Raw genomic sequence first — 22,777 nt, 5'->3', positions numbered from 1 at the left:
AAAGGAAAGTCACTTGGTTTAAAATGAAGTGGTCAAGCAGACAGATGCCATGTCAGGAAGAACATGTGAAGATTTTTAAAAAAAATTTTTAATCATAAGTGTTAGACCACGACGCAAGAAAAGACCACTGACTCCAATTAAAATCAAATTAAAGCAAGCTTATTATTTTGACTGGCTGGGCTGCCTTTCCCAACAAAATTGTGGGAGCCAAGGACAGCCCTGCAGCTTTCTTGCAGCTCAGCTTTATAGCCCAAAATGTTACACAAAGCGGGGTTACAGATAACAAAACTCTGAGGAGCATAACACAAATGCTAGTTTACATTTTTGCTGGCCCGGACATCAGAATTTATGAAGGTCGTTAGAGCCTCAGAGAGGGTTGTTATCTGGCCAGAGAAGGCCAGGATTTACGAGGCGTCACTAAGGTTTAGAAAAGGGTTGTTATCTGGTCAGGGAAAACCAGGCATGGGTGAGTTCAAGGCACGGGCAGGCATTCCAAGCAGCTTTACAACATCAACTTATGGCCAGGCTATACAGACATCCTAATATTTTTACAGAAAACAGAAATGAATCCTTCATAAGGTGTGACAAGCTGGCTTCTGATCTAAAGAGAGAATTAGGCTAGGTATATCAAAAGAACAATAAAAATTCACTGAATAATTCTAGTAACTCAATCAGATTACATACTGTATGTGTATATATCATAGACGAACCTAGAAATCATTCACATGTACACAAACACATATATGTCACTATGTATATTATCTTGAAACTAATTTGTATGATATATATTTATTTGTTATTGAGAGAATAAATTTTTGAAAATGTTGATCTGGAGCTGGGCACAGTGGCACATGTATCTATAATCCAGTGACTTGGGAAGGGTGAAGCAGGAAGATCACAAATTCTCAAAGCCAGCCTCAGTAATTTAGTGAGACTTTGTTTCAAAATAAAAAATACCCTCAGCAACTTAGTGAGACCCTGACTCAAAATAAAAAAATAATAAAAGAACTGAGGATGATTGAGTGGTAAAATGGCCCTGGGTTCAATCCTAGTACCAAAAAAAAAAAAAAAAAATGTTATTCTGTAAGAGTGGGAGAGAATAGGATGATGAAAAGCAAAAGTTTATAAATGAATTTTTAAATACATCTGTTATTATTTGACCTTGAAATTATGCAAATGCTTTTCTTATTATAAAATAAATTTAATTAAAAAATAATTTCTAAAAATTAAAAGCAAAATAGACTTAGCTTTGTATTGAGTATGTAGTATAACCACACAGAAAAGAATGCTTTTGAGTGTTTTAAAGCATAATATGTTAACTATACATCATTAACATAATAATAAAAAAGAATTGCAAAAAATTAAAAATCTTACATTACTCTCAGTGTTAGTGTTGTTACATTGAAACTATTATAGGTGTGTTATGATATAAATCAAATGAATTATTATGGTGGTGGTGTGCCATTGAGAATTAGGGTTTGGGGCATGGGGAAAATAAACAGAAAAATACACATTAATTAAAAGCTTATGTCCTGAATTTAAACTGAAAATATCAGTAGAGTCTCATGATATGTTTTGCCTTTTTTTTAAAGGGGGTTATTGAAATTTTCTGGGCTTGACCCTGAAAATACTCAGAAAAAGAAAGGAAGAAAGAAAGAAAATTAAAAGAAAGGTTAAAAAAAAGAGCAAACCCTTTATCAGTGAATATCCCTAGAACCCAGATTATGTTCTCTAAATATTCTAAATATCATTTTCCACTATGAGAAGCAACATCTCCTGATAGTAATGATTGATTCCAGGTCCAGAGAAGCAAATATTCAAATGAGCTTGCAATATATTGTTCTACTAGAAATCAAGAAAACTATCAAACACTAATAGGGTCATATAAAAAGGACTCAGGAACCAAACTAAACAGGATGATACTGGCCAGAAATATAACAATTTGAGTTTCAATAAGAATGATAACATAAGGACTAAAATGCATCACATATTTCAAATCTATGAATTCATGGTGATAACCAAAAAATTTTAAATAAAAATAACTCACTGGTTACCTTTACTGGGAATTAACTCACATCAGGGGAAAAAAATCAAGCACTTGGGCTGGGGTTGTGGCTTAGTGGTAGACTGCTTGCCTATCATGTGTGAGGCACTGGGTTCAATTCTCAACACCACATGTAAATAAGTAAATAAAATAAAGATCCATCAACAACTAATAAAAATATTTTTTTAAATCAAGCATTTTTACTATGTTTTCTGTATAACCTCTTAGTGTAATCAAATAGTTAATGAGTAATTTTTCTTTTTTTATTTACTAATAAATTTTGTTTTCTTTGATTTAAAATCATCTTTTCATCCCTTGACTTTTTTTCCCTGTAGCTAAGCTAAAAATTTCTATTTTTCCCCTAAAAAATGAACTGACATTCTTTCTGATAAATTATGTTCTTTGATTTTCTTGTTAACTTGTTTCAAGGAAATCTGCATGTTCAATATGATTGTTTACAATTTGGCCCATACAAAATGGCTATTTAGTTCAAATATCTGAGGAGCAAACTGAGTTGATCTTTTTAAAGAAAGTATGGTCAAATTGTTGAGTTCACTGGGTAGTTGAAGAGATAACCATACATCCTGAGCTTCCCATTTTGATGAGACAGGAGGACAGCCAGTAACTGGGGACACAGGGGTACCCAACATCATTGGTCTCAAACCACTGCTTCTTCCTGTCCACTGCCACAATGTAATAGGATATTCAGTTTTAATGCTCAATGTAATAGGATATTCAGCTTTAATGCTTTAATGCTTCAATCCAACTTATCATTTATGGGCAATTGTTATCAGAAGTTCACATGGAATTCCAAAATTTCCACAAGTGTTGATTTCTTTTCACAGTTAAAAATGGTTGAGTCCATCAATATTACAACCCAGTATGACTTTCGATTTCAGAAGCAATCTACTCTCTTTGCAACCCATTCTAAGTCTTTCATTACCATCTGGAGCCCTTCAGGAGTTACTTCTTTGAAGTCACTATAAGACTGTCTTTCTGCTGATTTATGATGACCAGAGTCACCAGGGATCATCATCATTAACATCAGCAAGAACAATTTCTTTGATTCTCACATTAATACCAAATACAATCTTCATATCAACACCCTACAGTTTGGGGACAACCAGGATTTCTGTAATATTTAAAAAATATCTGTGTAGCACGACTCATGATGTCTACTTCAATTTGGCGGACAAATCCAACAAAGCAAAATTTTGCAGCAATTAGCTATTCCTCACACCACTGTGAATCATTCTTGGCATCATCCTTGAAAAACATCTCTACTCTAGGTGGGCAAAAGTTGATGCCAGGATTTCTTTTGAAAAAACAACAAGTTGCTATTGGGCAAATCCATTCAATTTGAATCATTTCACCCTGGGGCACAATGAAAGCTGTCTCCCCGAATTTTTTGGTGAAAGCAATTTTGATAACTGCTTCCTCTAAAATTTAAAAATGACAACTGACAATTTTATGGGAGATTGCAGCTTTTTCTTCCAGATGATTTTCTAGCTATTTCCTGCTGTAATCTGGTCCTTGGACTCTTTGACTATGTAACAAGTCCATAAACTTCTTCTTCTTCTTTTTTTTTTTTTTTTTAACCTCAGCTGTCACCATTATCCTGTAAAGGCTGAGGAGAGTGGCTGCACTGGAAAGAGAGACTAAGAGATTGATGAATAATTTTTTTTAATTTTAAATTCTTAGTTGTCAATGGGCTTTTATTTTATTTATTTTTATGTGGTGCTGAGAATTGAACTCAGTGCCTCACACATGCTAGGCAAGTGCTTTACCACTGAGCCACAACCCCAGCCCAGATGAATAATTTTTCTTATAGATTTCTTGTATCTAATAAATGAAGAGGAATTACAGAATTGGAATATCATCATTTGTAATCCCTAATGGATCAATGGATCTAGATAGTTACAATTAATCACAACATCTAGTCTGTGAGACATTCTACATGATAAATAATCTACATTCTTCAAAAAATAAATTGTAGGAAAAGGTGGTGAGGGAGGCAGGGGGTCAGGTCCTATACATTAAAAGAGACATGTTAATCATTTGTAATGTATGGGTCCTATTTAGATTCTAACTGAATTTATTTTTTTAAAAAAGTTATGGAACCACGAGGAATATTTAACCACTAGCTGGATATTTGATGATGTATTTTTAAAGTGTATTATTGGCATGCTGGCTACATATTTTTAAAATGTCTTTCAGAAAAATATTTACAGATGAAATTATATAATATCTGGGGCTTGCTTCACAATAAATGAAGGGTAAAGAGAGGAGGTAAAAGTAAATCAGAATAGTTTTGAGATGATAGGTTCATGGAGGTTTATTATACTGTCTTCTCATGCTTTTATATGTATTTTAAAATTTCCATAATGAAGAGGTTTTTTAAAAGCCCTTTGGCCTTTTTTCCTGGAGAATGGATTTGAGAAGGACAAAAAGATTTCCTCTAGGCTCTGGATTCAATCCCCAGTACTGTGTGTGTGTGTGTGTGTGTGTGTGTGTGTGAGAGAGAGAGAGAGAGAGAGAGAGAGAGAGAGAGACACTAGCTAGAAGACTATTATGTATGATATTCCAGAAAAGAGGAAATTCATAGTAGTTGATTTTTCCCAGAGCTGAGGAAATATATGAGCTTTCTAATTGAAACTGCCAAATGCCAGAGGATGATTATTTTAGATTTCTAGACACAAACTCATCACAGTGAAATATTATAAGACCAAGGAAAAAAGGAGAAAAGGGAAAATATTTTGCCCACAAAAGAGCAAGAATCAGACTGTAGTCAAACTTCTCATTAGCAATCTTGATGTTTGAAGACAGTAGAATTCTCAGAGAAAACTCAAAGTCTAGAATTATATATACAATAAAAGTATCATTCAATCATATAAGGGAAAATAAGAACTATTTTCACAAGTTCAAGAATTGAGAAAGCTGGGCTGGGGATGTGGCTCAAGCGGTAGCGTGCTTGCCTGGCATGCGTGTGGCCCGGGTTCGATCCTGGGCAACACATACAAACAAAGATGTTTGTCTGCCGAAAACAAAAAAATAAATAATAAAATTCTCTCTCTCTTAAAAAAAATTGAGAAAGCTAAAAACATAAGATTATTTAGGAATGAATTTTTTTTAAATTAATGAATTTGGGGCTGGGGTTGTGGCTCAGCAGTAGAGTGCTGGCCTTGCATGTGTGCAGCCCTGGGTTCCATCCTCAGCACCACATAAAAATAAATAAATAAAGTGAAGATACTGTGTTCAATTACAACTAAAAAATAAATATTTTTTAAAAAAATGAATGAATTTAAGAGATTTAACTAAAAATAAAAATATAGATATACAAACCAATGTATATATACATTGATATACATATATATACAATGTATATATATCATAGATATACAAACCAATGGTGAACAAGAAACCACGTAGATTTTTTTAAAGAAAAAAAAAACAAACATAAATTGGTGATTTAGACTATTTTTTTTCCAATTACAATTTAGAACAAAAAATCCCCAGGTGAATTCAGTATTAGATTAGAAGAGTGAGAAACATGAGGTAAAGCTTGCCTACACTACTATCTTGGTAAGGGGTGAATATAAATAATTATTAGCCCTGGATTTTTTTTTTAAAAAGGTATATATGTTATAGTTTTAAGAGTAACCATATAAGAATACAAGTGAATGTTCAACCTTCAAGTCATTAAAAGAAAAAAAAAACAACCAAACAACTGAACAAAGAAAACATATCAGCTCAACAAGAGACAGCAAACAGAAAAAAAAAGAGAGAGAAATAAGGACTGGGGGTGTGTCTCCATATTATAGCACTTGCCTGGCAAAGGTGAGTCCTGGGTTCATTACCCATCCACCCCCCCCCACACACACACACATAAAAGACATGTAAATGACGTTTGACTATAGTTCATCAAATCTTATTGTTCATGTTTTTATTTATTTTTTTCATAGTTTAATCTCCAGTCTTCCTCCCCTTTCTGGAGAACAGTGGATGGAGCTAATCGTTGGTCCAGACTCATCTTGAGTCCACCTTGGGATTCCATGTTAAGTCACCTTATTAACATAAATGGTTGAATGCAAAATATGAATAAAAAGACTATGTGAGTTATTTAAAATTATAAAATAGCAGACATCTGGTCCTAAGTATGATGGTTACTGTAGAATTTTTTGTAGATCTCCATTAAGGAAAAAAAAAATTTTTTTTCCACCAAATGCAGTGGTACATGTCTGTTAATCTTAGGAACACCAGAGACTAAAGCAAGAGGATCACAAGTTCAAGGCCAGCCTCAGCAACTTAGTGAGATGCTCTATGAAAATAAAATCAAAAGGAGTCTGGGGATATAGCTTAGTGATAAAGTGCCCCTGGGTTTAAATCCCCAGTACCATCAAAAAACAAACAAAAAAAAGGAAAGAAAGAAAGAAACTTTCCCCTTGTAACTAGTTTATTGAGATATTATTATAAATAGATGAACTACTTTGTTGAGATATTATAAATAGATAAATAGATGGTGAAGTAGAATATGTGAAATGTAATATTACATTCTTGTACCTATTCATAAAGTAAGATTCATATCTACAATAAATATGTAACAAAATAAGCTCTAGAAAGAGCAAACTGAAAATAACAAGATATGGGGCTGAGGTTCTAGCTCAGTGTGAAGCACTGGGTTTGATCCTCAGCACCACATAAAAATAAATAAATAAAATAAAGGTATTGTGCTCATCTACAACTAAAAATATATTTTTAAAAAGAAAATAAGGTAAGAAACACCGGGGAATAGAATCACAAGTTGGTCTGACTACCACTTTTATTTCTTTTGGATACAGTTCAATCTATATTCTACTTCAGTTTCTTTCTTAATTAAAGTCAATCTTTTAAATGAATTGGTATTATAGTTCATACTCACTAGGTGAATGAAATGCACTACTAGGCACCAAAGACAAGGATTTTTTTTTTCTTTTTGCTGTACTGGGGATTAAATTCAGGGGCACTCTACAACTGAGCTATACCTCTGTCCCACATCCCATCCGCCCACCCCCCCCTTTTTTTTCCTTTGAGACAGGTTCTCATTTTGCTAAAGCTGGCCTCAAACTTTTAATACTAGTTCAGCCTCCTGAGTCACTGGGATTATAGGCATGTACCACCATGCCCAGTCAAAAGATATTTTAATTCATTATATCAAGACAGGTCTAACCAACAACTCTGTATTAAATAAAGAAGCATACCATCACAGAACATTTAAATTCCAGGTCTGTTTCTCCTACTATTACTTTCATACTCCTATATATCATCATGCTGACTGATAAAGAAGAGACTGGCAATAAGTAAAAAGGAGGGGCTGGGATTGTGACTCAGTGGTAGAGCTCTCGCCTAGCACGCCCAAATAAAAACAAAATAAAGGTTATTATGTCCACCTTTAACTAAAAAAACATATTTTTTTTTAAAAAAAAAGAAGTAAAAAGGAGAATGTAAAATCCCCATTAAAACTTACCTTAACATCCTTGATCAAGAGATAATGGTGGCTTTGGGCTGGAACAGTTCCAGTGTTGATGGAAAGAAGTAATTTATTGGATATGTTCTAGAAGTAATACTGAAAGAACATTGTCTCGGCTGGAGATGTGGCTCAAGCGGTAACACGCTCACCTGGCATGCGCGGGGCGCTGGATTCGATCCTCAGCACCACATAAAAATAAAATCAAGATGTTGTGTCCACTGAAAACTAAAAAATAAATATTAAAAAATTATCTCTCTAAAACAAACAACAACAAAAAACATTGTCTATCATCAAACCACTAGCACAGATACATAGATATTCTTAATATGTCAAAACATGTTGATTTCCTAATACTCAAGAAATCAAGGCTTATGACAGGTAGTTCAATAGAAGGAATGTAATATGGAGAAGTAGTTAAAAATGGTTGAAACCATTGAGCAACATCAGGAAGCTGCTAACATTCTGGGACAGGTGGGATCAAAACAGGAAGCAACTACCTAAACCAAAATCTGTTAGTGAAATGAGTATGAACTATAATACCAATTCACTTAAAAGATCGACTTCAGTTAAAAGAAACTGAAGTAGAATATGTGAAATGTAATATTACATATGTGCATATGTGACAAATTTACATATATTTAGTAATTAAAACAATATATTTATTATTTTATAATTCCTTGGATGAGAAATTGGGTACAGATTAGGGTCATAAGACTGCAGACAAGGTGTTTGACCAAGGCTTCTGTCTCATCTGAGATTTGACTAGGGAAGGATCTGTTTGCTATTTTAAAAAAATGTGTGGGTGAACAACCAACAATAAAAAATTAAAAAAAAAAATGTGTGGGGCTGTGGTTGTGGCTCAGCAGTAGAGCACTTGCCTCTCACATGTGAGACCCTGGGTTCGATCCTCAGCACCACATAAAAATAAATAAAAAAATAAAGATATTGTGCCCATGTGTAACTAAAAAAAATATTTTTTTAAAAAATGTGTAAATATACACACACATATATATACAGCTGTGTGTGTATATATATATATACACACACACACACATAAATACATATATGTATATGCACATATACACATATATTACTTTTTCAAGGAGAGACATTTGGCAAAACTGAAATGAAGACTGAGAGTATGATGATAGTAATGCAAAATTCTATTTCACAATTTTGATGGGGCTTTTCCATCAAAAAGTGCGTAGTAGATTATACCTGTTTATAGGAAATACCTGCTAATTACTTACAGGTAATAAGTTTGCATTTTCATGTAAATTTTAGAATCAGTTTGATTTGTACTAAAATGTCATGTTTGATTATGTTGCATTGAATCCATAAATCAATTTAGAGAACTGAAATCTTTACAATATTGAATATTCTAATGTATAAACTGAATTTACCTAGATCTTTAACATCTCTCAATGTTTTCTAGTTTTTAATACAGAAGTCTTGTATATATTTCATTGCATCTATACCAAAGCATATGACATTTTTAATGCTATTATAAATGGTAGTTGCTCTTTTCATTTTATACTTGTTGCTGGTATATAAAAATACAACTGATTGGTTTTTTGTTTTGTTTTGTTTTGTTTTTTTGGTGGGGGGAAGGTTACCTGGGATTGAAATCAGGGGCATTCCATCTCTGAGCCACATCCCCAGCCCTATTTTGAATTTTATTTAAAGACAGGATCTCGCTGAGTTATTTAGGGACTTACTAGGTTGCTGGGGTTGGCTTTGAATTCAAGATCTTCCGGCCTTAGCCTCCCAAACTGCTGGGATTATAGGAATGCACATATAATCTGCCATGTCTGCCATAATCTGTCCTAGATATAGTGACCTTGCTGAATTCACCTACTAATTCTAACAATTTATAGATTTTGTATTTTCTATATACGCAACTTGTCCTTAGCAAATAATGAGGTTAATTTCTTCCTTTCCAACACTAAGTCTGTCTTTTCTTGTCTCACTACTCTGGCTATGACTTCCATAATAATGTTGACTATAAATTATTGTAAAACAGTAAACATCCTGGTCCTCAGTATGTTTATTGTAGAATTTTTTTTATAGATTTCTATTAAAAGAGATTCCCCTCTTATAACCAGTTTGTTGGCTTATTATGGATAAATTTTATTAAATGCTATTTTTGCATTTATTGAAATGAGCTTTTTAAAAAATCTCTTAATATAGTGAATTACATTGCTTGGTTAAACTGTCCTTGCATTTTTGAAACCCCTTTGTCATATTCTTTATTTTTTTTAAATTTTTTTTAGTTGTAGATGTACACAATATCTTTATTATTTATTTATTTATTTATATGCGATGCTCAGGATGAAACCCAGGGCCTTATGCATGCAAGGCAACCAACCATTCTACCACTGAGCTACAACCCCAGCCCTCATATTCTATTTTTTGTTTTGTTTTAAATATGTTTTTAGTTGTAGTTGGACACAATATCTTTCTTTATTTTTATGTGGTGCTGAGAATCAAACCCAGTGCCTCACACGTGTGAGGCACTACAAAAATGTTAATGTCAGCCGGGCATGGTGGTGCACACTTGTAATCCTAGTGTCCAGGAGGCTGAGGCAGGAGGATCACAGTTCAAAGCCAATCTCAGCAAAAATCAAGGTGCTAAGCAACTCAGTGAGACCCTGTCTCTAAATAAAATACAAAACAGGTCTGGGGATGTGGTTCAATGGTCAAGTGCCCCTGAGTTCAATCCCCAGTACTCCCCCAAAATGTTAATGTTAATTTGCTAATATTACACTTATGATGTTTGAATCTATATTCATAAGAGGATTGGTCTGGAAAAAAAATTTAAATATCCAATGCATATTTTGGTATCAAAGCTGACAGCTTTGTGAAAAAAGTTGGGGGATGTTTCCTCTTTGTCTAGTTTCTGGAAGAGTTTAGGTAAAGTGGTGTTGTTAATATTTTGGAAAATTCAGTGAGGATGTCATTGATGCCTGGAATTTAGGGCCAACTTTTAAATAAAAAGATTTTGTTGGTTTGTTTGTAGTAGCCTGAATTTAGCCCAGGAGATGCTTTATCATACTGAGTTACATCCCCAACCCTTTTTAGTTTTGAGGCAGGATCTTGATAAGTTGTCAAGGCTTGCCTCAAACTTGTCATACTCCTGCCTCACCCTCCCTAGTTGCTGGGATTACAAGCATGTACAACCGTGCCTGACTAGATGTGATAACATTCTAAAATTTAAATATGCTTAATATACCATAAAAATACCTTACTAAAGTATTCAATTTGGTAGCTTTAGTATATTAAGATGTTCTACAATCATCACCACTATCTAATTTGAAAACATTTAAATTGGTTGTATGTGGTAGCACATGCCTGTAATCCCAGCTACTCAGGAGTTGAGGCAGGAGTTCAAGCCCAGTCTGGGCAACATAGTGACACTCTGTTTGAAAATTAAAAATGGATATGGATGTATGGCTCAGTGGTAGAGCACCCATAGGTTCAATGTAGGTGGGTGTATGTGGGAAAACATTTAAGTCATCCTCCCAAAAGAACTCCATATCCAAATGCAATAGTCATTCACTATTCACTTTCTCCCCACCTGTTCCTTAGTCCCTGCCAGCCACCATCTTTTGGTCTTACAGATTTAACTAATTATGGATACTTTATGTAAATTTAATAATGCAATGTCTTTTTGTGTTGCTTCTTTCAATTGGAATGTTTTGAAGATTGATTCATGTAGTATGTGACAATATTTCTTTTGATTGCAAAATATTATTCCATTTTTTTTGTATTCTCTACATTTTATTTATCCATATCAGTTGGTGAGTATTTAGGTTGTTTGGTTTGGGGCTACTATGAATAATGCTTTGATGAATATTCACGTAGAAGAGTTTTGAGTATAGGCTTCCACTTCTCTTGGGTAAGAATGTAATCGCTGGGTGCTATGGTTTGAGAAATATATTCCACCCCCCTCCAACACACACAAAGGTTCACATGCTGAAATCTTGGTCCCCAATGTGGCAGTGTGGAGAGTGGTGGGACCTTTAAGAGGTAAGGACTAGTGGAGGGTAATTGGGTCATTAGGAGTACTGCCCTTGAAAGAGATTAATATACTTTTATGGGGTGATGGTTAGTTTCCACAAGGGCAAGTTGTTCTAAAAGAGTAAGCCTGACCTGAATATCTCTAGCTTCCTGTTTTATCATGTGAACTCTTCTTCATGTACTACCACTCTTTGTGATGTCATCTGCCATGAAGCCCTCACTAGATGCCAAAGAGATGGGACCAACTAATCTTGAACTTTCAGCCCCCAAAACTATGTACTAAATAAACCTCTTTTTCAAAGTACCCAGCTTCAGGAGGCATCACAATATCAGGCCTTATACTACAGAGCTAAAGTAACAAAACAGCATGGTACTGGCACAAAAACAGACATGAAGACCAATAAAACAGAATAGAAAACAGACACATACCCACGTAAATACAGTTATCTCATATCAGACAAAGGTGCATATGTTACAGAAAAAATACATACATCAGAGAAAACATACATTAGAGAACATACATTAGAGAAAAGATAGCCTCTCCAACAAATGGTGCTGGGAAAACTGGAAACCCATATGTTAACAAAATGAAATTAGACCCCTCTCACCCTGCACAAAACTCAACTCAAAGTGGATCAAGAACCTAGGCATTAGACCAGAGACTGTGCCTACTAGAAGAAAAAGTAGGCCCAACTCTCCATCATGTCAGCTTAGGAACTGAATTTCTGAACAAGGCTCCTACAGCACAACAAGTAAAATCAAAAATCAATAAATGTGGGCTGGGGTTGTGGCTCAGCAGTAGATCATTGTCTAGTGTGTGTGAGGCATTGGGTCCGATCCTCAGCATCACATAAAAACAAATAAATAAAAGTATTACGTCCATCTATAACTAAAACATTTTTTAAAAAGATGAATAAATGGATTATATCAAACTAAAAAGCTTTTTACGTCAAAGGAAACAAGAACATGAACAGAGAGGCTACAGAATGAAAGGAAATCTTGACCACCTGCAACCTCAGATCATTAATCTCCAGGATTTATAAAGAACTTAAAAAAAGTTAACACCAAAAAAAAAAAATAAATAACCCAATCAATAAATGAGCAAAGGAACTGAAAAGGCACTTCACAGAAGAAGTACGAATGGTCAAAAAATATACAAAAAAATGTTCAACATTGCTAGCAATTAGAGGAATGTAAATTAAAACTACACAGAGATTCTATGTCATTCCAGTCAGAATGGCAATTATCAAGAATACAAGCAACAATAAATGTTGGCAAGTATGTGGGGGGAAAGTTTCACTTATAAAAATGGTGGTGGGACTGCAAATTGGTGCAACTATTATGGAAAGCAGTATGGAGATTCCTTAGAAAACTTGGAATGGAAACATCATTTGACCCAGTTATCCCACTCCTTGGTTTATACCCAAAGGACTTAAAATTTGCACACTACAGTGACACAGCCACATCAATGTTTAGAGCAGCTCAATTCACACAGTCAAGCTATGGAACCAACCTAGGTGCCCTTCTGTAGATGAATGGATAAAAATGTGGTATATACATGCAATGGAATATTACTCAGCCATAAAGAATGAATTATAGCATTTTCCAATAAATAGATGGAGCTGGAGACTATCAAGCTAAGCAAAATAAGCCAGTCCCCCAAAAACAAAGGCCCAGTTTTCTCTCTGATATGTGTATGCTAACCCACAACAAGGGAGAGTGAGGGGGGGAAGAATAGAAATTCATTGGATTAAACAAAGGAGAATGAAGGGAAAGAAAGGGGATTGGGAATAGGAAAGATAGTAGAATGAATCAGACATAACTTTCCTATGTTTATATATGAATACATGACCAGTATAACTCCACATCACGTACAATCACAAGAACAGGATCCTAGTTAGAATAAGTTATACTCCATGTATATAAAATATGTCAAAATATATTCTACTGTCATGTATATTTTAAAAGAACCAATTAAAAAAATAAAGTATCTAGCTTCAACCATTTTATCATAGAAACAGAAAACAGACTAAGAAACTACACCATATGGTAACTGTATAACTTTTTGAGGAACTGTCAGTGTTTTTTCCAGAGTGGCTGCACCATTTTACATGTATGAGGGTTTCGATTTTCCTACATCCTCATCATTTCAATTATAGCCATTCTCATGATTATGAAATAGTAACTTAATGTGGTTTTCATTTGTATCTCCCTATTAACTTATGATATTATTAATATTTATTGTCCACTTTTTGAGAAATAATTATTCAAATATCTTGCCCATTTTTTAACTGTTTATCTTTTTATTATTGATATGGAATTCTTTATATATTATATATAGTATACCAGATATGATTTGCAAATATATTCCTCCACTCTCAGGATTATCTTTTGTTTTTTCTTTTCTTTTTCTTTTAATGTTTAGTTGTTGTTTGTGGTTCTGGGGGACCAAACCCAGCCAGGGTCATCAAGCAAGCTAGGCAAGTTCTTTATCACTGGGATATACCTCCAACTTTCACTATCTTGAGAGTGATATTTGAAGGACAAATTTTTAAAACTTTGATGAAATCTATGTATTTTTTCTTTGGTTATTTTTTGCATGGGTACATCCTAAGAAACTGTTGCCTCATCCAGGGTCACAAAGACTTACATGTATTCTAAAAAGTTTTATTGTTATAGCTTACATGTAATTCTTATTTAATCCATTTTGTTAATTTTTATATACAGTGTCAAGTGTGAGTTCAACTTCATTCTTTTGTCTGTAAGTACCCAGTTGTCCCAGCACTGTTTTTTAGAAAGATTGTCTCCCCATTTATCATCCTTACACCTTGTTAAAATTATTCCCAATATAGAACTATTCAGATTTTCCTTCCTTATGTGTAGTTTTGCAGGTATTTGACCATTTCATCTAAATTTTTTAATATATCAGCATGAAGTTATTGACTAGCTGGGAATGGTGGTGCAAGCCTATAATTCCAGCTATTCAGGAAGCTGAGACAAGAGGATTGCAAATTCAAGGTCAACCTGGACAACTTAGATGAGACCTTCACAAAATAAAAGAAAAATGGCTAGGGAGTAGCTCAGTGGTAGAGTACCCCTAGGGGTTCAATACCATATGCGTAGGAAAGAAGAGGGAGACCAGGTGAGGGAGAGAGACACAATGTTCTCTTATGTGAAACAGTGGCTGATGTCTCCCTTTTCATTCTGATTTTTATTTGTTCCTTTACATTTGCTAGTGCGTTAATCCCTTTACGCTCACTTTATATTCTACTAAATTTAGATATTCACTTTTTCTTTCCTCCTTTTAATTTGAAGTTTTTATAACTTACTGGGATAAATGCTCATCTTGACTAGCATTTATTCTTTTCTGATAAAGTTCTCTCTAAAAACAGTTTTAGTTACATTCCATAGATCTTGATGTCTTACTTTTATAATTAAAATATTTCCTGGTTTTCATTGTTATTTCTTCCTTAACCCAAGATAAATTTAGATCTAAATTCATAGGATTTTCTAACAATTTCCCCCCAACTTAACCCATTTAGTCCCAAACTTCCAATTCTGCAAATATTTCAACAAAATGGACACAAGTGCATAATAATAGGTTAGAAATCATAATCTATTGTATATGTGTATTTACTATATTACAAGTATATATTATAAAGTTTTTATAGGTGTTCCACATCTGGGATGATGGAACAAAATGGATTAATTATGGTCAGAGAATATGTTTTATATGTTTATAATCCTCTGAATCTCGTTTAGATTTGCTTTATGGCACAGCATTATTGCCAATTACTGTAATGTTCCATAAGTACATGAAAAAAAAAATGCTATCCATTCTTTGAGCATTTAAGTCTATATGTATTTAGTTCAAATTTAGCTTTATTTTCTATATCCCCACAAACTTTTTTTTTTTTTTTTGGTGGTGGTGGTACTGGTTATTTAACTCAGGAACACTCTACATCCCTAGTACTTTTTATTTTTTAAGTATTTTTTAAATTGTAGATGGACACAATATCTTTATTTTTTTTTATGTGGTGCTGAGGATCAAACCCAGTGCCTCACACATGCAAGGTAAGCACTCAACCACTGAGCTACAACCCAACCCCCAGTACTTTTTATTTTGATAGTTTCACTAAGTTGTCTTGCTGATGGTTGCCCCAAATTTGTGATCCTCCTACCTCAGCCTCCTGAGTTACTGGGATTAGCCACCACACCTGGCTCCTGCCAACTTTTTTGATCATTGAACATGAAATCTTCCTTTATCATTGCAAATTTCTCTACTTTTCTTTGTAGTTCTTTGATAGATTTAAAAGCTACATATTGAATTGTTTAAATCTAAAACTTTGCCCCACTTGGTAGCACACACCTGTAATCCCAGCATCTTGGCAGGTTGAGGTAGGAGGATCAAAAGTTCAAGAGTAGCTTGGGCAACTTGGTGAGCCCTGGTTTTCAAAAAAAGAAAAAAAATATTAAAGGGCTAGAATGTAGCTCAGTGGTAGAGCTCCACTGGGTTCAATCCTCAGTACAGGACAAAGAAAAAGAAATTTGTTAAATCTTCCTGGTGAATTAGCCCTTTTATCATCATCAACTGTCCCTTTTTACAATCAGTAAGTCTTCCGCCTAAAATGCTGATACTAATATAGCCATCATATTTTACAAACCTCTACTTTTTATCTTTCTGTATTTTTGCCTTTTGTGCATCTTTTATCTATATAATCGGGTTGTATTATCTGACATCTGTCTTTTATTGGAGGATTTAACATTCTTAGATTTAATGCAATTTCTTATACATTTGAATTAAATTTACTACCTCACCAATTGTATTTCCTATATGCCATTTTTTTTTTTGCTTTCTCTTTCTTACCTTATGTCAAATTCATTAACTCTTTTTGTCAAAGTATTCTTTAAAATATTCTAGTGTGGTCACCCTAAATATTACAAGACATAAATTTGAATATTCAAATTTAACACAAAAGTACAATTTCACCTTTCGCATAAGCAACTTAAAACACTTTTACTCTATTTATGCCCCTCCCAAAGTACATGCTGTTGTTTTTATGTAGTCTCTGGTTTTTAAAACACTCAAAGGCATTCCTTTTTTTTCAAAATCACTACTCATCTTTCTTCCATTTCTAAACTACCAGCTGATAATCATTTTTCTCTGACTTCTTTTGTGTAAGATTAGGGAAGAATTCTTTTTTTTTTTTAGTTTTCGGCAGACACAACATCTTTGTATGTGGTGCTGAGGATCGAACCAGGGCCGCACGCATGCCAGGCGAGCGCGCTACTGCTTGAGCCACATCCCCAGCCCAAGAATTCTTATTTGTGTGTGAAACTTCCTGTATTTTACCTAATGTACCCTATTTTTAAGGGCAGTTTTCTTTTTTTAAAGAGCTCTAGGTTTCCAATTAGCCTATCACTTTGAAGAATGCTATTGCATTATCTTCTGTTTCTGTTTCTATTGATAAATCAGTTGTCATATTTTCGGTTCTTTGAAGGTTCTTATTTTAGATCTTTGATTCTTTTTTCTTTCATTGCTTCTTTTTTAAAAAGTTTCCAACAGTATTAGTAATACTTACATACATATTTTGCATTAAATATTTTGCTTGAGGTTTGTGGGACCTCTGAAATCCATAGATTGATGATTTTCTAAGTTTCAGAAAATTGCTAAGCATTAACTACAAATATTCTCTACTTCTGGGACTCAAGTTGCTTAATGTTAACCCATTCTGTTATATTTTAGTTTTCTGGTTCTTTTTTATCCCTTTGTCTCTGTAGGCATTATTGTCACTTTTTTTTCTTCTGACAAAATCTAGTTCAATATTTCTTTTCAGCTGTAATTCAGCTATTGTTAAATTCATTCACTGAATTCTTAACTATGTCATTTTTCACAGAATTTCCATTTTTCAATTCCCAGTTCTCTACTGAAATTTTTAGTTTAGTTTTTTTTTTTTTTCCTTAAGCACGTAAAATTTTTATTTTAAGTCCAAGAATGTCTGGGACAAATTTTTTAAAAGAAAGAAAAAAAAAAAGAATGTCTGAGAATTTCATGTGGTACTTGCTAAATCCAGACTTTGGGCAGACTTTAACCTAATCAGTCACAAGCAGTGCTGGACCAATGGATGCAGATAAGATTTAAGAACGGACAAGCAAAAAACATAAGTCTCTGAAACAGATTCACTTCCAACAGGAAAAAGATAGATTAGGTCCATTTTTTGTTTCCCAATGCCTACTGTCATATGTTGGTAAGATCACTTGTTTATGTTAAATTTTGTTTGGGAGGTTATCATGAAGGTAGCTTAAATGTCTTTTTAGACCCACATAAGCAAAAACCTATAGCTACAAATTTTCAGGGAAAACTAAAAAACTTTTTTCCCCTCATTCTGCCACGTCAAGTTTTCTCATAGTCTGCCTTTATAATAGAACCAACCTATTTTTTTTTTCCAACGTATTCTTTCACTGAGGAGAATAGCGCTTTGAGGAGCTAAGTAAGATGAGGTTTCAGGGCTTTAAATACCATGCTATTAAGACACATGATGGGAATCAGACACAGTGTTCCACACCTAACTCAGAGGCGGAAACAGGAAGATCAGAACTTAGTGAGGCCCTCAACAACTCAGTGAGACCCTGTCTCAAAATAAAAAATAAAGCTGGGCACAGTGGCACAAGCCTGTTACCCCAGTAGCTCAGGAGGCTGAGACAGGAGGATTGTGAGTTCAAAGCCAGCCTTGGCAAAAACAAGAAACAAAGCAACTCAGTGAGACCCTGTCTCTAAATAAAATACAAAAAAACAGTCTCAGTGGTTGAGTGCTCCTGAATTCAATCCCCAGTACCCAAAAATAATAAATAAAATTTTAAAATAAAAAGGGCTAGAGACATGGCTCAGTGGTAAAGCACCACCACAGAATCAAATACCCATTTAAAAAAAAATTATACACACACACAATAATAAAATAAAATGCTTGATGAGAAGTCACTAAAAGGCATTAAGCAAAGGCATAAAGATTTTGATGACATACTTTACTAGGGTTAAAGGCAAATCACTCAACCATATACTCAAGCAGTTTATATGCTAACAGAGCCGTGATTCTTAAGCGGAAGCATCTTCCCCCCAGGAAATATTTGGCAATGTCTAGAGATTATTGGTTGTCCAAACTGGAAGAATTCTGTTGTCATCTAGTGGGTACAGGTCAGGAATGTTGTTAAACATCTATAATGCACAGGATAGCCTCCTACAATAATTGTCCTAATAAATAGCAGTAGAGGGACCCCTAAAGCTCAGGAGGCAATGTCAAGAGTTAATAAATGGGACAGCATAAAATTAAAAAGCTTCTGCACAGAAACAAACAAACAAACAACAACAAAAAACAATTAGAAATGTGAATAGAGGGGGCTGAGATTGTGGCTCAGAGGAAGAGCACTTGCCTCGCATGCGTGAGGCATTGGGTTCAATCCACAGCACCACATAAAAAATAAAACAAAGATATTGTGTCCATCTATAACTAAAAAATAAATATTAAAAAATATTAAGAGAAAACCTACAGAACGGGAGAAAATCTTGCTAGCTACTCTTCTGACAGAGGATTAATTTTATATATTCTAGAATATATAAAGAGCTCAAAAAACTTTTACAACAAAAAAATCAAATAACCCAATTAACAAATGGACATATGAATTAAACAGACATAACTTAAAAGAATACAAATGGCCGACAAATACATGAAAAAATGTTCAGCACCATTAACTATCAGGGAAATGCAAATAAAAACTACACTGAGCTGTGCATGGTGGCGCATGCCTGTTATCCCAGCGGCTCAGGAGGCTGAGGCAGGAGAATCACAAATTCAAAGCCAGCCTCAGCAATGGCAAGGTGCTAAGCAACTCAGTGAGACCAGGTCTCTAAATAAAATACAAAATTGGGCTGGGGAAGTAGCTCAGTGGTTGAGTGTCCTTGAGTTCCATACCTGGTACCATGATCCACCTCCCCGCCCCCCCAAAAAAACCTACACTGAGATTTCATCTCATACAAGTCATTTTGTCAGTCATCAAAAATAAAAATAATAATAAATGCTGGAGAGGATGTGGAGAAAAAGGAACACTTTCACACTGTTAATGGGACTGTAAATTAGTACAACTACTATGGAAATCAGTATGAAGGTTCCTCAAAAGACTAGACATGGAGGGTTGGGGTTGTGGCTCAGTGGTAGAGTGTTCGATCCTCAGGACTACATTAAAAAAAAAAAAAGATATTGTGTCCACCTATATTAAAAAAAAAAACTACACATGGAACCACCGAACCACCATATGACCCAGCTATACCAAGGAATGGTATTTATCCTGAAGAATTAAAGTCATCTTACTACAGTGATACACTCATACCTACGTTCATAGCAGCACAACTCACATTAGCCAAACTGTGGCACCAGCCTAGGTGTCCATCAATGGATGAATGGATAAAGAAAATGGATAAAAAAATACACACACACACACATACACACACACAATGGAATTCTATTCAGTCATAAATATAAATGAAATTATGGCATTTGCAGGAAAATGGATGGAACTAGAGATTTATTTCATATTAAGCAAATTAAGTCAAACTCAGAAGGTCCGTGCAGAAACTGGAAAAGAAAAAGGAAAAAAAGGTGGGGGTGATCTTCTAAAAATCAAAGGGAGATCCTTAGAAGAAAGAGACTAAAGGATGAGAAGCAGGGAGGGAGTGGGGAAGTGCTGGGGAGTGATATTGGCCAAATTACATTGTTACATTGTGTGCATGTACAAATATGTAACAACAAATCCCATCATTGTGCATAACTATAATACACCAATAAAATGTGGGAAAAAAAGTCTAGCAGTGAAGCAACAAATAAGCACAATTAAAACATACATATTAGTCTGAACAATGCACAGGAGGGCATGTAAGTGGAAAGGGAATTCATGAAACACTATGGTGGGCATCTAAAACTTACACTGAGTTGGAAATATGAGGAGATAGGGGAATCTGAGAGTATAAGCACTAAAAGCATGAATATGAAAGTGAAAGGTATATTCCTATACATATTTAAGGAACTACAAGTAATTTGGTGTAACTAAAACTCAGATGCAGAGTAGGCAGACAGAGAGTATTGAGGTAAGATGTGGCTAAAAAGGAAATCAAGGGTCATATCATAAAGGGCTTTAGACTAGATGAGGAGTTTCAGATTTCACCTTGTAATTAAGGAGTGAGAAGAGACTGATATTAAAGGTAAACGATAAACAAAAAGAAAATTTATTTTAGAAAGATCATTCTGGCAGCATTATAGAGAATGGTTTGAGAGAAAAATAAGATAAGGACCAATTAGCAAACCACTGGAATAATCCAGGTGAGAGAAAACTACAAACAAAAGCAAAGCATGAAGAAACAATATAGAAGGATGAACTGGTACTTTTTTCAGCAACTCAGTATGAAGGGAATAAAAGGTCGAATTATAGTCTTTAAGCACCATTCATAAAGACAGAATACAGACATTTAGAAAAAAGATAATGCCATCCCATTTAGTTCTCTTATACTAAAAGAGATACACAAGTATACATGCAAGATTATTAGAGCATACATCAGCAGTTTCTGTATTCTTACGCTTTGAACTATGATTATCATTCTTCAAACAATGGAAAGTATTTTAAAATCTTTTTTCTGTTATCATTTTAAAAGTATTTACCTTCCATATATTTCCTATCAAGCTATTTTCACTAATGTAAGCACAGTGTCTCCATTTGATTATTTAAGCATTTATTTAACATTTTAAAATTCAAGGTACTTTAAAACTTTGAAAGATTAATTAATGTAAGTTTAACTCTCAAGTATAACTTTTTTTTTTCTTTTCTTTGTGGAAATGGCTTTAATTTCAATTTAAAATTATTTTAATAAAGAATATTTGGAATATTTATAGTTCTGTTTCTTACTATAGCGGCTGTGGTAAGTTGTTTCTTTTTTTTAAATTTTTTTTTTATTATTAGTTGTTCAAAACATTACAAAGCTCTTGACATATCATATTTCATACATTTGATTCAAGCAGATTATGAACTCCCATTTTTACCCCGTATACATATTGCAGATTCACATCGGTTACACATCCACTTTTTTACATACTGCCATACTAGTGTCTGTTGTATTCTGTAACTTTCTAAGAGCAAAGTGGAAGAACGGGCTAAAAGCCTCCATTCAAAACAATCAGCACTTAACAACAAAACTAAAGAAAAGCATATAGGTATAGCTAATTCATCTAACGACATGGAAAATACCTCTTCTAATCTGATAAAGTACTTAATAATGATGAAGTTTTCAATGTCATTTAAAATAAATTCTCCTTAAATAAAGCATTTTAATCATTCAATGTAATCTCTGAAGTATCAAGTTAGTAAGGGTTACTTTTAATATGCCAGACAAATATTTAAAATTAGCAAAATAAAAATTAGCAAAGCATGGGCTGGAGTTGTGGCTCAGTGGTAGAGCGCTTGCCTAACGTGTGCAAGGCCCTGGGTTCCATCCTCAGCACCACAAAAAAAAAATAAATAAATAAAATAAAGGTATAAAAAAATCAGCATGGCAATTTGCATTTGAAGGCCTGATATCTTAATCCATTTTTTTTCCTAAGAATAACAAAACAAACAAATCAAATGTTAGGTACTCAACATATTAGAGGTAAAATTACTTGTTTATTAACTTCAATAATAGGACTCCTCAGGAACATCAATACAATACTTTGCAATTATTCTACATGAAATAAGATAAAAACAAATTTATTGGGCTGGGGATACAGCTCAGTAGAGTGCTTGCCTCATATGTACAAGGCCCTAGGTTCAATCCCCAGCACAACAACAACAAAAAAGGTCAAAATATTGATATTCATTAAATAATCCACTAATTTTAAAAAAACTTATTAATAGTGAGTCACCGAATTATACTATAAAAAATTCATGTTTAAAAAACCCTACACATATAACAAACATGATTAAATATTTTAAACTGAAATACGCTATGAAACTTCACTTTTTCTTTCTATAAAAATAAAGTTTCAAAAATAAAATTGTGAATAAATTCTAAATATTTCCTTGTTTTGAATGTCCTTAAATACTGTTTTAAGGCTGAGTACAGTAGCCCAATCCTATAATCCTCGCTACTCAGGGGTCTATGGGTAAGGATCATGAGGTTGAGGGCAGTC

General features: G+C 34.0%; 1 pseudogene; it reads right to left on the bottom strand.

The window, feature by feature from the left end:
• Positions 1-1,866: 1,866 nt before the first annotated feature.
• Positions 1,867-7,332, bottom strand: LOC124105287 (bifunctional phosphoribosylaminoimidazole carboxylase/phosphoribosylaminoimidazole succinocarboxamide synthetase-like; annotated as a pseudogene).
• Between the last annotated feature and the right edge of the window lie 15,445 nt (positions 7,333-22,777).

This window comes from Marmota monax, unplaced genomic scaffold (genome assembly GCF_021218885.2).
Source record: "Marmota monax isolate L192 unplaced genomic scaffold, Marmota_monax_Labrador192_F-V1.1 WCK01_AAM20220418_F8-fsc00336, whole genome shotgun sequence".
Lineage (NCBI taxonomy): Eukaryota > Metazoa > Chordata > Mammalia > Rodentia > Sciuridae > Marmota > Marmota monax.
Note: the sequence above shows the minus strand (reverse complement) of the source record. Positions and strands in the feature narration are given on the sequence as shown.